Source organism: Pinus tabuliformis, chromosome 7, assembly GCF_031772625.1.
Source record: "Pinus tabuliformis cultivar Carrire ecotype Pingquan chromosome 7, CPIR1, whole genome shotgun sequence".
NCBI lineage: Eukaryota > Viridiplantae > Streptophyta > Pinopsida > Pinales > Pinaceae > Pinus > Pinus tabuliformis.
The window spans coordinates 1,143,494,421-1,143,509,857 of record NC_142293.1 but is presented as its reverse complement, the minus strand read 5'-3'; the positions used below and the strand labels follow the sequence as shown (position 1 = coordinate 1,143,509,857).

The 15,437-nt window shown below is 38.6% G+C and overlaps 1 pseudogene; it reads right to left on the bottom strand.

The window, feature by feature from the left end:
* Positions 1–4,062: 4,062 nt before the first annotated feature.
* LOC149251544 (sulfite oxidase pseudogene) lies at positions 4,063–5,250 on the bottom strand (annotated as a pseudogene).
* Positions 5,251–15,437: the final 10,187 nt, after the last annotated feature.

Below are 15,437 nucleotides of genomic sequence, written 5' to 3'. Positions count from 1 at the left end.
GTGGTGGCAGCAAAAGCTTCTTGCTGTGGTGAACCGTTATCATTGTTTCAGTTCTTATAAATATTATTGCTTCTTAACAATGCTCCAGCTTATGATCATACCGAAACTTTGACCACATATCATAGAACTTGAATTCTTTTCCGAAAATTTATGAACCCAATCTTTGAAGTGATCGAGTTGTCTCACTGTAGCTTACATCATACTTATACTTGTGATAATAAATGTCTTGAGTTCATTATTATCCTGAAATTTTCATTCTAAATTGGATCTTGACTTGTCACCTTGAGGTATAGCAAAATTCTCCTTCTTCGCTATCCTAGGAACCAAGGAAACACTATCGGCACGGACTCCCGGCAAATACACTATCGGCGCGGACTCCCGGCAAACACACTATCGGCAAATACACTATCGAGGCAGAAGACTTAGGTATAGTGGAATACACTATCGGAGCAGAGAAGTTTATGTATATAGGCGCATATACATATATATCGACAATGTGATAATCGGCGATTCGGCTATGTGCCATCACCCCAAACCCCCGACTGCGATATATGCGTTTTAACCCGACGACAACATTAAGGTAGGTTTAATGTTATATCGCATCCGCAGGAGGATCGGTCGTCGGCCATCGGCGATGCCATGGTCTCGATGTATAAAGGACCCCTGGAAGTCTTGAGCATCGATTGCGATTATACTACGGACCCGATATAGTATAGATGCGGGTGTAATAACTCTTGAAGTCCGCCCTTCAACGTTTTCGCCTATTTTTCTCTGATTTCCTGTGTATTTGCATATTTGGCTTGCGCGGGGTTTGGAGACAAAAAATACATTAAGGAATGCTCCCGATAGTTCAGGAGGCTGAACTAACGCCGATTGCGATTGCGATTGGGACATGGCATGTCCGTTAAACCATGTTGTCTTTGTGTATGCCTGTTATCATTGAAAAACGGGGCTCTGTTACAGTTTTGAACACACAGCGACCGAAAAGCCAGGAGGCTGAATGGAAAGCCAGCGCAAAGGAAACCGAAAAGCCAAATCAATGGAGAAGAGGGAAGCCAAAGGACAAGCTAGCGGAGAGGAAGCTGAAGTGAGCATTGAAGAAGTTGAAGAGTTAGTGGGAAGCGGAAACGAATAGTCCGAGGCAACAGGAATACAAAAATAGGAAAAACAAGGAAGTTGTGTGGGTGAATAATCAGTGAGAGTGTAAGCCAAAGTTAAGGCAGAGGCAGCAGTGGTAGGAGAGACAGGAGAAACAGGAGAACAAGAGTGAAGCAGAAGCTTAGCAGGTTTGGGAGCAGAGATTTACAACAAAACAGTTTATACCAGGTTTGGGTTGGAGCCTCATAACTGAAAGGACTGGAATCCTTGGGAGTTGGTGCTCCTAAGTGCAGAATTATTGCCTTGGAAGAAAAGAGTTGGTGCTCTGGACATTGAAGCCTCACAAAAGTCCAAGTTGGTGCTTGGCAACTGATTGCCACCAACTATATATTGTATTTATTTCATTGCACTGTTTGTGTTAATAAAAGCATTCATTTCAGCTATCTATTTCTGTGTTCCATATATATATATATATATATGCTTTGGTGATAAAAAGAACAACATAAAAAGAAATATTGATTCAGCCCCCCTCTCAGTATTTCCAACAGTTGCTTGGCATTAATATTAATGATAAGAAAAGATAAATAAGAAATTGAATACTAATAATGAAAATATCACAAGTTAATGTCATTAAGAGGAAAATCATTTTAACTGCCATCTCTATAGATTTTCCAACAACAATAGTTGGGGGGGGGGGGCGGTTGGCAAGCCCCTCCACACGTCCCTATCAAGGACTGGGATACAAACATGGCTGAAACAAGGCCTCTGAATCAAGAAGATAATAAATCTCCACAGTCCACACCCAACAATCTCCCACATGGAGACTAATTATAGGGACTCCACCATTGCTTCACTTGTTGGACAATGTTTCCAATTGGGCCTGGATGTTCTCATCTTTACATCATACTTGAAGACTAAGTTGAAACTGAGCAGAAACTCAGTTTCTCCCTGGTTACCACCTGTTAGCGCTTGAGATTTCACCTCAGGCTGAGAAAGGTAAACCTCAAGGCAACATCAAACCATTCAACCCCGTAGCTAGCCCTACGGGGCAGGAGAAGGCTCTCTCCGATCAATCTCGGTAGATCTTCAATTGATGAGATGACCAAACGGGTAACACTGATATTAGGCTAGTAAACTCATTTGAAAGATTGATTTGGGGTTTTTAATTAAATAACGGGGTTTTTCTGGGCTGCATGGGCAAAATCACAGATTGAAACAGAGAAATATAATGAACAACACAGGTTATCGACTGAAGCAAGGTAGGCAAGACATTTAGCATCAAATCTAGATTTTAAATGGGATGGCAAGACTGGTGAGGAGCTGACAAGGGCATAGGAGATGAATCCTTGTCAAACAGAGGAAAACATCAAACATGAACAAACTTATAGGCAGAGCATGGCAGGCATGAATTCTTACCTAAACACTTCATTTGTTCAGTTAGAAATGATCATGTAGTGAAATGAAACATAACAGATTACATATGAAACAAGGGAAAACTTATGCTAAATTATCATACCACAGGGATCTCAGAAGTCAGAGCTGTGAAATTTCATTAAAAATCCCTCTGTCAAAGACTGTACAATGGAGCTCTGTTCTCCAGCACTCTCAGCCCTCAGAACTCTCCCCTCTCTCCTTCCTAATTTTTTTTTCAAAATGAATTTTTAATACAATAAATAAAATGCTGCCCAAAACAGGGGCGCTGTTTTAACTAACATTTCACAAATTAGAAAAGAGTGTTATATTCTATCCTAAAGTAATGCAGCGTTCCTCTAAATCTGCTGATGATTGGCCAAAATTGGAGCGCAGATCTGCCAATTAAGAGATAAAACCAAATCGCATTTTTGGCTATGATAGATAATCTTGACTTAAGTTCGATTTGCCACGTTGCATTTGCCAATACAACAACCTTTAAGCTAATATTCCACCGATTCAGCTTATGGTGACAACTAAACTGAGAGCGGTTTACATGGCTGCATCCCAACAATCGCCCGCAATCCCACCATATCAGCTTTTGCTTCTTCTAATGCTGAATGAAGTTCTCGAAGCTCCATCCGAACTGTTGACTGCTTGCCATTGGGAAGCTCAATGGTGTGAGGCCCAATCCTATGGCAACATTCATGGCAAACTGTATGTGCGAACATGGACTCAAAATCCACATATTGCTTTTGTTCCTCGGAAATGCATGTATCCGTAATGGGTAGAAGACCTAAATTTAGCCTCTGCCATATTTTGAGCATGACCATGGCAGTCCCCCTCTCTTTCACTATTCTCTCATCATTTGGCAAATTGAAGGCAACTGTTTGAGGTCCTTTGACATCCCCTGAATTATATATCAGTTGAATAACACGAATAGGAGCAGCGGCCACATATTTTGATTTGTACTTGTCATCCAAAGGAAGATTATTCTCCAACTCCTGTAAATGATCACTGAAAAGTTTGATTTGAGATGTTGCCACCTCGTCTCGAATTCCAACAAACGTTTCAAATGTAGCCTTGTATCCATAAAGAGTGTCTTCATATGTCTCGTAAGGTCCACAGGTTGCATCGATTACTCCTGATCAGGCATGGTACAGAAAGATAAAAAGATAAACAAGACCCTGGATACCGTTTTGGAGAAATCTTCAATTCTTTTACTAAAGCCACTTTATCAGAGTTCTAAAGATCGAGCATTAAGAAGTTTGCAGCAGAAAAGAAAACAATTTGGAAAAAATAACATTCAAAACATTCTCTTAGTGCACACTTTGCAACTGTTCACAGGTTTGAGGTGATCCCTTTCGTAGCATTGTTCACATGAACGACATGCCAAGAAAATACAGCCTGATCTAATATTGAACTCATTGAAATCACAGTGGATGAGATCGTGTTCTGCCAGTCGAACAATTAGGCCAATTATAATATTAAATGTTTGTTTTGGATGTTGCAGCTGCTTAACTTGGACCCTGGAACAAGAGACATCAGAACACAATGTCGATTACAGTCTACTGCATTAGGAACTGGAAAACCGTGTTCTTCAAGGGCCTTCATAAAGGCAAATTCTTTAAGAGCGGCAAGTCTTGATAGGTAGAGCCTATTATAGCTGTTTCGATGTCTCAAATAGTCACGCTTAGATTTAACAGCTCTAAACGATGTCCGACCCAATCTGTGCAATTTCATTGCCAATGGATGAAGCAGCAGAATCAACCGCTTTAACAATAATATCAGTAGGTGGGCGAATCTCAGTTTCGAGCTCAAAAAGCACCCAAGCCCACTTGTCACAGTCTTCACTATCTGCTACATATGGAACACCTTCCTTCTGACACCTTTTTGCCCCCATCCACAGAGACATCCACTCGTTCTATTCCACGTCCTCCTCCAGATAAGGCATAACCACGGATAATAACCTTCTTTCCCCATTCAGCTGAAGAGACATCATCAAGAGAGCAGATGGCACAATTAACTGGAAAATCCATCAGTGGACGTCGTGAAAGCCATTTAATATTATCCCAGTCAACAGTAGGAGGGAACATTTTATAATCCTTTTGCACGAAGAATCCCTGACATTCATTTGCATTTACTTCTATTTTATCCAACCATTTAACTGAGCGTGCAACAATTGTGCCTGGAACAACAACTCGAAGGGGGTAGCCGTGATCCCTGCTCAATACCTCACCATTCATTTCATATGCAATTAGCACATCGGCTTCAGGATTTGTGGCCTGCAGCACTCGATTGCAATCCAATATCTTTACAGAAATCTATTAGATCCTTTAAGTTTATGTGAGAAGTTCCAAAATCTTCAACTGCAGTGACCATCCATAATATACCTTCACTAAGGACCTTGGGATTCTTGTGCTCTTTCATAATTTTAAAGAGTCTATCAAAGATAAAATTAGGACCAACAGCTTCACAAAAAGCAGTAAGGCACTTCATTGCTTGCATGCGAGTTTTGATATCAGCAACTTTCTCAGCCACACCTAAAATACATAAAACAACACATCTCTTTGGAAACTTTGAAGCAGTTGAAGCAATATGTGTAACAACCTCAAGTACCTTCTGTTGAACCTGCACATTCTTTTCACTCCAGCCAGGAAGTGCACATACTAAACGGACCAATGAATATTTCACAAGTAAGCTCTGTACCAAGGGTGCCACTGTAGAGAACCTCTGTGCCATGATAGTTGAAACCATATGAAGATAAAACTTGACCAAATTCATCAACAATAGAGTCTGATGTATGCTTTGTTTTCTTTGTGCTTTTACAGAGGTAGGAGCTTGAAGTCGCTGCCATTTGAAGAGCTAAAGAACAAATTACATAATCTAAAAAAGCAACCTATTAATGATTTCTTGTTTTGAAGAAGAATCAATCTCTGAAATGAGACGGAGTCTAACACCACCTTTGTTCAATTACATAGCTGCAGGATTCTGGCTAGTGTGTATCTTTTCTAGCTTTAACTATCCATCTTCCAAAACTAATTGTATGAAATGGTATGTAAGTTGTATATGTTTAGTCTTAGAATGAAACGTTCAGTTCTTTGCAAGATGAATGACACTCTCGTTGTCACTGTATAATTTGACAATCTTCTGCTTCTTTCCGAATTCATCCATCAACCTTTGTAACCAAATCATTTCTTTACTAGCCTTTGTAGTAGCAACATATTTTTCTTCCATTGTCGAAAGTGCAACAATACTTTTCATTTTGGAAACCTAAATTACTATAATTCTATCTATAGTAAACACATACCCTGTGGTGCTCCTTCTGTTATCTCTATCTCCTGCCATATTTGAACAACAAGCCCCCCACCCCCTCATTAGGGACTGGGATCCAAACGTGGATGAAACAAGACCTCTGAATCAGGAAGATAATCAGGCTCCACACCGAACATGGACATGAGTTCTGCAAATGACATGTTTGGAAACATGTTTGGCATCTGAATGTTGTATTTTCATAATCTAGTACTTGGGTCCATTAAACGTTTTTATGTTTCAATTGAATGTGATCACGTAGACCTTCACTGAGGTTTATTTCTACACAGATTCTGGCAAAGGTAAACAACCCTTTCTTTATTCTTTCAAGATCCATCTTTTTGAAATTTCCCAAGGTATTTCTGATTTCGTCTAGGACCTTGTGGTGCCAGAAAGGGAGGGGAAAATGTGGAATTCGCACCCAAACCCACATTGATGAGACCACCATTTTTGTGGCATCAAAGTCCGGAAACCATGGGGTGATGAACAGCCTAGCACTTCCCCAAAACTAGGGCCCATCATTTAATACTTTGTCCATGTCTTCCTGTGTATCAAATTGGACTGTAAAAAAACCTTTGGAACATAAATAGATATCACAGTTGCAGGTCCAGGAAGAAAAAACCAACTGATGTAATGCATCAAATTTAGGCCATAACTCGTTGAACCTACAATTCACGGCCTTAGATTGTGTTGTCACTCACTGCAAAATTTGTTTTCATCTAACCAACGTACAAAACAACAGAAAAGTTTGCAGCCATCTTTCAAGCCACAAAATCCCTCAAAGTTAAATCGGACCCCCTCAAATGGATAGTGCACAGAATTAGCTTTCCAACGGTATATGGAACTCCTCAAGTGGACTCCGAAATCAAAAGTTAGAGCATATTAAAGTTGCCATTTTGAAAACCAGAAAATAAGGAGAAAATGCCCAAGGGAAAAATCCCAGGTCCTGGCAATCCCGCACATCGGTGATCCTGCATATCGGGGGTCCAAGGCATCACAGAATCAAGAGATCCACACATCACAATCAACGATCAAACAAGTGACACCCTTTCAAAGTGGTGATATCGCATAAAGTTCCGACTGTGATTAAATTCGCCGGGTTTTGAGCCTCTAGTGTTAAAGCGTCAGGAATGCCTTGAAACATTTAGCAAAGGAAATCAGTGGAAAATCAAGAATAGGATTGACCTTTTCTCTCTCCTCGAGGGGGCCACGTGGCTGAACATCATTGGATCCAATAAATGAAATGTGGCTACACATGATTGGTTTCAATTCATGACACTTGGTAGCATATGGTTGGTTCCGATAAGGGACATGGGGCAGCTGATGTCAGCATGATGTGGCAGTACGGTGACACATGTCAGATGATGATGTCACTTATCGAAGATCGGCAGTGGCAAAGTGTTGTGCCTCAAAAGGAAATCAATGATTGCAAACCTCCGATTGGGGGGCTCCGATATGGGGGCTGGCCTATGGTCATGGGAAGAGCCGAAGAACCAAGAGCTAAGCAGAAAACGTGATCGGCGTTCGTTGTTTCATAAACCCTGTTCAGTGTGAAGTCCCGATTTTCTGAGCTCCGATATTTGGCTAAGCACCCGATCATATGACGAAAAAGTATTGAAAGGGCTCAAAGCAAAAGGGACCTAAAGGGATCAGAACCCACCATTTCGCAATGTTTTGCAGTGTTAAGTGCCCATACTAGAGAATCCCTGATATCAAACTGTGGTTATTTTACGAGGCATGTTACGTTCCGATAGCATGGTACAGGGCTTTAAAGACATAATGGGTCGACAACCGAGGTATTTAATGGAGATATGGGGACTCGGGAAGACTTAATGGCTTAGCATGGAGCTCCACTCAGTCATACAATGAAGGACTGTTAGGACAATCTCCGCTTCTGCTCTGTGACAAGCCACCACAGTTGATCGCTACCAACTCTAGAGAGTGGTGAAGTCAGGTAGTTAAGGCAAAAGTGACGGGAACTGACTGAGCAGCTAGAGGGATACATTGTGGCAGAGACGTGGCATGATCAAGGGCCTTCACAAGAACAACAGAAGGATATTTTCCTCAGTCATCTTTCAGTTTTTCTTATTTCTGTTTATTTTGTAATTTCTGTGTATTTTCAAGAAAGGAATCAAATCCTTGGTAATCATTTTAGGCAGCAGAGCTATTGCACACCGAGATAGCTAGTCTATCGGACAACTGGCCCTTGGCTGAGATATTTTGTAACTGATTCAAAGCTCCCCCTCTCCTTATAAATAGGGGGGAGAAACACTTAATAGGGGTTCCGGAATTCTGCACCCCAGGGGTCCAAATTCTGTGATTCCACTTTTTGGTTCTATTTGCCTGTTCATGAGGGACTTGAGCGATATCTTGCTAAATGTAATGGATTGATGATTTGGACTCGAGGATTAATGAAACTATTCTGTTGATTCCTATTAGAGCAATGTGTAGTATGTTTTCTCCTTTTTTTATCACTTCATGTATGTTTTTCTCCCTCTGAAATAGTGTAATGAAGCTGCAGGTTTCACCCTTGTTCATGGTTGTATATTTGTTGCTAAGTAGTAACAGTACCTATGTTAGCTACAGATTTACTTATGTACCTGTAATGTGCACAAATTTACTTAATGTTATTTGGTGATAAATGTATCCATGATTAGCGCTCCACTGTTTCTGCCATTCCACCTCTTCAATCTTCCATACTTTTGTCGGAACATTGTTGCTTAGGATTCTATTTTGTTTACAGCCCTATGCATTAAATTCCCTCCTTTCTTTCCTCCTCTTCATGTTACTACAACCCTGGTATTAAGGCTCCCTGTTGTTGTGACTCAGCCACCAGAATCAGTCATTTCTCTTTGAGATGAACTAGATCTACCCCTTGTGCATTTAGATCCTTGTATGTGTTTGAGTCTACTGTAATGAAAGACTATTGAACCAAGCCCCCTTTATTCTCTTTTTCCAACTACGTGACAATTGGAGTGCAACAGAAAGCCCTACTCATAATATCCAAAGCACTCCTCTCTTAAGATGTCCTAGGCACTGGTCTACAATCAACCCAAAGGTTGTCTCTAGGAAGCTTTCTATATCTCCTGAAGCACTTGTGCTACAGGTGCTAGAAAAAGCAACAACAAATTGGAGAGAAGAAAAAAGATAGTTTACCTCTGGGAGATTAAACTCCATGGTAGGAACTTGTTTCATTTGTTCTACAATGTATGGTCCTGGGATGTATTGGGGTTGATCTGCTAGACTGGGAGCCTTCCCTTGCACCGCATACTTGTAAGATGAAAATCCACTGGAATGTTTGGGTCTCAAAGCTCCTCCTTGCAGCCTCAAGTTCAAGATAATGGTAGAATTCCTAGAGATGTGATAGTCTTTCATCTAGGAGAAGTCCTAAAGTATCTTTTCTTCAAAAAGTGGGCATTGTGTGATTGCGAGTATGCCCAATGCATTGCTTCAGGTTTTTTACCATATCAGAGATCCCAATCCAGAATAGTGTGGACATCCCATTGATGTTTTTTGTGATGATTTGGAATGTTTCCATATCCAGCTCTTCCTTTCTTCCATTCAACTCAGAACTAAAAGAACAGGTGTGATCTCCTTGAGAAATCGAGACCCCTTTGTGCACAAGCCCCTGCTCCGCCACTACCCGAAATTCCATCATATTTGTGCATGCCTTATAGACCAAAATAAAGGAGAAAAGAGTTTGGGTAGCAGCCTTGAAATGCAAAATCACCATGACCTCTCCATACTTGTCGGCCTGCTACTAGAAAAGAGTGCTTTGAATCGATTGATTATTCTTTGATCCCTAGATAACTGGATTTGTCCTATAGGCCCCACGAATCCTGAATCCATCGTGTCCGACACGATTCTCTCGAGATTCGTGTCCAAAAACCATGACACGTCGTGTCCTATTTTGACACGTCGAATCTGACTGCGTGTCACGATTTTGGCAGCATGTCACGATTTTGGTAGCGTGTCCTGCTTTCCAAGACTCGTTAGGTGGCAAAAGTGACCTGCACGGGTATGAAAAGGCCGCATTTGGTCATTACAACCACGCATATTTTCATTTGGCAAGTGTTTTGGCAGCTTAATGATCAAGTCTAGGCCCTAGTATTGATATGCTATTCATGGTAATGTTAAATTCTTAAAGTAAAAGTGACATTCTCCTTAATCTTTTAAATTTTTAACATTACCATGAAATGACTCAGGATGTTTGAGAGTGGTTCTGGCCTCATTGGATTTCATATGGAGAAAGTAGAATTTTAAATTTCATTCAAAATCCAGCAGACTTATCAGTTTTTCAGGATTTTAGGATTGGGGGATTGCAATGTTTCCATTGAATTTTGTCATGTATTAGGGTATGGAACTCGTATTTAATCAAGAGCACCAATCCCTCTATGTACCTTGATGTTAGTGACATTGGCTGTCGAACTCCTGTATCATGACCCTCCTAAAAATGTACACATCACTCAAACAGAATCTTGACTTGACATGTTATGCTTGTTCTATCTTATGTTAATGCTTAAAGGGTGATATTAATAACAAAGATCCCTATACAGATACAGAGGTAATAACAAAGATACCTCTGGATATTAATGCTTAGAGGGTGATATTAATAACAAAGATCCTGATTTTCCAACAAGACTAAAAACTTAGACATTTCTCAAGGTGGCAAGAGGGCCAAGCATAAGAAATAGATAATAGATTGACATGTATTTGAATTTTGTATGTACTATGCATGCTAATAGCTATAGATGAAGATCTATATTTGAAATCAATTAATTTGTATCATTAATTAAAATTTGTGTAAGAAATATCTAATTTTTAATATATATATATATATATTAAATATATAGATATATATATATATTAATAAAATAATATATAACAAATCCTACGTGTCCTGTTCCAGGGGGTCAACGTGTCCGAATCCAACACCACGAATCTCGAATCATATGAATCCCGAATCCCTGTGTCAGGTGACTTAGTTTGATCCCAATCATTGGGGTCTTCCACAGAGCCAATCCTTCGTTTGCCTGCTTGGACCATAGGTGCAAAGCAACATGGAAGTGATCATATCGCAACAGGCAAGATCGAAAGCAATACATGATTGACACCATGGAGAAAATAGTCCTCGTCTACCCTATATACCTTGGTGCTCCTTTGATGCTTGTAGCATGTTTGTGTTCAACGGCGGCGGCTAATGGCAAATCTTCATAGAGAAAGAAAACCCTAACACAACTTAAGAGCTCCATCTTCCCAATAACAAACTATTTTCAAAGTTGATCACTTTATATTGCAATAATTTAAGTATAAATAACATTTATTTTGAAATTTACAAGATAGGAAATTGTTAACCTTCACATACAATGCATGACATCTCACAAGTTTACAGACTCCCAAATTGATAATTTAATGTCCTAATTTATTTAAGTAAATTAGACCTAACAACATATCACAAGCTATTTACTTGTCTCAAATGAGAAAGGAGATCCTCAAGTTGTGTTAATCACTATATTTTTATTATAGAGGACAACTCATCATCAAACGTCCTTTTCAGTATATGCTAACATTCATCAATACTCTAAATGGAGAGTCTTAGATAAATGAAGCCAAGAATATGGAACAAAGGGTGTTTATTAATGATTGGTGAGAATATGTAGTTGCATCCATTATCCCATGTTATCGTATGAAACTCATCATTCCTAAAGTCAGTGGTTTTGTATTAAAACAATTTGGCAATATCCCATGACAATCAAAATGTATGGTTGAGAATTCATGAGAATTACATCTCAGAGCTTTAAAAACTAGCAATTCACCTTTCTTATATTCCATTGATTTTAATGTTGAAAGTAATTGATCCAACTAGCTTCATCCACTATTAAGAAAATAAACATCCCTTTAAGATAGTAAGAGCTAGTTTGTGCACAAGTAGCCTTAATTTGAAGCTCAATAAGATTTTATAGTATTTTAAAGGGCCTCTAAACATCATTGATTACCTTGACGATAATGATCCTGGCAATGAGGGTCACATCAATGCAATATGAAGCATTTTTGGAACATATAGGTGCAAATAATGGAGGGCATATTGATTAAGACTAGTGATATGTCCTCACTTTTTTTTATAGTGTAATATTGTGATCATATCAAATATCATGATTGTATCAAGCCATCATTTTGTTTTTTTCCATTTTGCTTCCTAGTGAAAGTTATTGACTTATCTAATTTCAAGTTTCAACATTGTCTATTCATGTCCGGTGTTATCAAGCCCAGATCAAATGGTTTGGTTTGACCGATTTGAGGCTGAAATAGGTTTGAAACAGTGACCTGAACCACTTTTGGCCAATTCGGTAACAAAGTGGCCTTTTTTCCCTAGTACCAAACCAACTGGTTTTGTACATTTCTTCCAAGGACCCTTTGAACGCAATTTTTTTCAAAAACGCAATTATTTATGATAGGGGAATCCTAGTATTTGACCATATTTCCCTACTAATGCTATGCAATTCATGGTAATGTTAAATTCTTAAAGTAAAAGTGACATTTTCCTTTATCTTTCATTTTCATCCTTTTACTTAATTTTTTAACGTGACCATGAAATGACTCAAGATGTTTGAGAGTGGTTCTGACGTCATTGGATTTCATATCGAGAAAGTATAATTTTAAATCTCACTCAAAATCTAGCAGACTTAATGTTTTCCAAAATTTTAGGATTGGGGGGACTGCAATGTTCCATTGGATTTTCATGTACAAAGGGATGTAACTAGTATTTAATCAAGAGCACCAAGCCCTCTATGTACCTTGATGTTAGTGGCATTGGTTGTCAGATGCCTCTATCATGAGCCTATTAAAAAAGGTGTCCATCACTCAAACTATATCTTGACTTGACATGCTATGTTTTTTCTATCTTATTTTAATGCTTAGAGGATGATATTGATGATGAAGATCCCAATATAGGAAATTGTGGTTGTTTGTTGTAGCATGATTTTGTTGGATGTTAGAGGCCATGTGGAGCTTGTTTGTTGATGTATTTTCAATTTAGAGATGGATTGCACCCGATGCTATTTTGGTTTTGTGCACCCCATACATGCTATATAAATGAGAACTTTTGCTTATTTGTGTATAAATGGTTCGGATTCATTTGGATGCACATGAATATATATGTTTTTCCTTAAAATTTGAATATTTTGTGTGTTTTTGGTTGTGTTGCACCCATTTTTTCAACATTCCAAAGAAGCGGGATCCAGGAGCTTGAAGAAATTTTTTCAAAGTCAGAGTCATCAGCCAATTGTTTATTACATCATTGTAAACACATTCTGCAAGTTCGTAATGTAAATGATGTTAGTAAGACTGTGTATTTATGTAACAACCTAGGTAAGCTTATTATTTTGGCGACGAATTTCATCTTAAAAGGTTTTTCGTCTCACTGATTATCTATGTTTCTAAACATGAATGATCAACAAATGTTTTCCCTCAAGCCTCACCCCAAAGCTAGGGTAAAATTTATTGTCAAAGTCTTAGGTGAGTCCTAGAGTTTTAGTTGAGTCTATTGTAAAAGTGATTAGGGAATAATTTAAGCTAATTGGTTAAATTATTTTATTACAAATCACTTGATCCACTAGATCATATTATGTCACAAAATTGGGTAAATATTTTGAGGGGCTATAACGAATGGGTATTCCCCTTTGAGGATTGAATTTGTAAAATCTTATGTAAAAAATATTTGAGTGCATGGTCCTTCATACTTAGACACCATGGTTAAAATATTTGAGGGTGGAAAAATAATCCATCCCCTCATGAGTCAATTAATTAATTTTTCTGGCAAAAATAAAAATAAATCTTAAGCCAAAAAATTTATTAATTTAGAATCAAAATTAAATTGTTAGAGAAATTACTTTCTCCAAGTGGAAAAATTCGTGAGTCAAAAAGGAATTAATTTTTGGAGGCCCCACCAAGGGATATTGGAAATTTCAAGAAATTTTGGACCCTTGGACCTTGGTAGCTAAGTCAAAGTCAATTTTTTTAGGAAATTAGTTCAAAATAATTATTTTTGAGCTAATAAAAAATGGTTTTAATGAGAAATTCGAAAATACCTCAAAAATAATTATTTTCAACAGCAGTGATTAAAATTTGATCAAGGATTTATCAATGGTCGATATTATTTTGACGTGGATCAAGCCAACTAGCTGTTATTTTCCACTTGGAGGAGTTTCTCTATAAATAAAAGGCATTTTGCTTCTATTAAACATCTTATGATGATTTGGATTTGATGTAATTGTGTAAACGTTGTGTGAAGCCACTATTCTGCTGGGAACGTTTGAATATCATAATAAAATAGTTTGGGGTGCAGTTCATGGTGTCTTTGTCTCATTGATCTGTGGTATGTGCTAGGTTAGTGCATTCCTATATTGTGATTTCATATTATTTGAATCGTTATTTCTTTTGTAGATGATAGAAACATTCTATCAGTAAGTTTTGGGCTTATCTTAGGTGATTTGATTCATTGTATGTTCTAACGATTTTTCTTGAGAAAATATATCGAGTTTGCTGGTTCTCTGGCCCCTGGGCTCCAAGTTCATGGACTGTGGGCACAGGCTGGCCATGTTTGGACTTTGAATATTTTTAGTGATATTCTTACTTCGCTAAGGATGTGGTTAACATTTATTTTTCGAAATAAATCTAGCCATAGTCATATTTTATATAAAAAAGATTATCGTCCAAAAATCTTTCAAACATTGTACATTTGTATAATTTGTAAATTAATTTTTGTACTATAATTTTTGTAGAATAAGTTTTTCTACCCCTTGTTTGCAGCTAGGGTTTGGGGTTTTGAGATTTTTTGTATATATTAGGGTTTTGAGCACTTGAATTTTCATTTGTGCATGTCAAATCCAAGTGATTCAAAGAGATTTGTTGGCATTTTGAGTTAGATCTAGGCCCTTGAAGGTAAGATCTAGTCTCTAGAGTTTTTTGCAAGGCCAACAATTGAAGAATTTTGCAATGAAATTGAATATTAGAAGCAAATTCGAAATTTGGCAACGGTTTGAAATTTTTTAGGCCTCTAGGCACAACATTTTCCTCCCTTGGCCTAGTGTGGCCCCTTCTAGCCTCAACGTTAGCCTTTAGGGCCTCCTCAAGGCTGGTCGTAGCCTTTTAAGGCCTGCGACTCCCTTTAAGGCAATTGTATAGCCCTTAGAGGGCCTCGACTTGCCTTCTCTGCCTCTGTCATGGGCTTCTAGCCCCTCTAATCCCTCTTAACCTCCTCCATTAGCTCCCTAAGCCCTTGTGGCATCCCTTTGTAGGCTTTCCCTCCTCAATGTAGATCTATCTAGGCCTTTTCTCCTTGACTGTGACCCCTCTTAGCCCTGGTAGCCCTAGCGCTTAGCTTTGCTGGCCTCTAGCCCTTCTCCTAGACCCTAATCTTGCCTTTTGGACCCTTTTCTTACTTCTGTGATTTGGCATTTGATTTTCTGAACTAGTTCTTGATGGTTTTGCAGAGAAATTGGGTTACATATTTGTGTTTTCAAGTGCCATAGGCATTGGAAAACTTTTGGGCAAGTGGGCTAATTCCTTCAAGGCCCCAAGACCTTTGGTTTGACCTCTAACCTTCGTTTTTTCCTCAC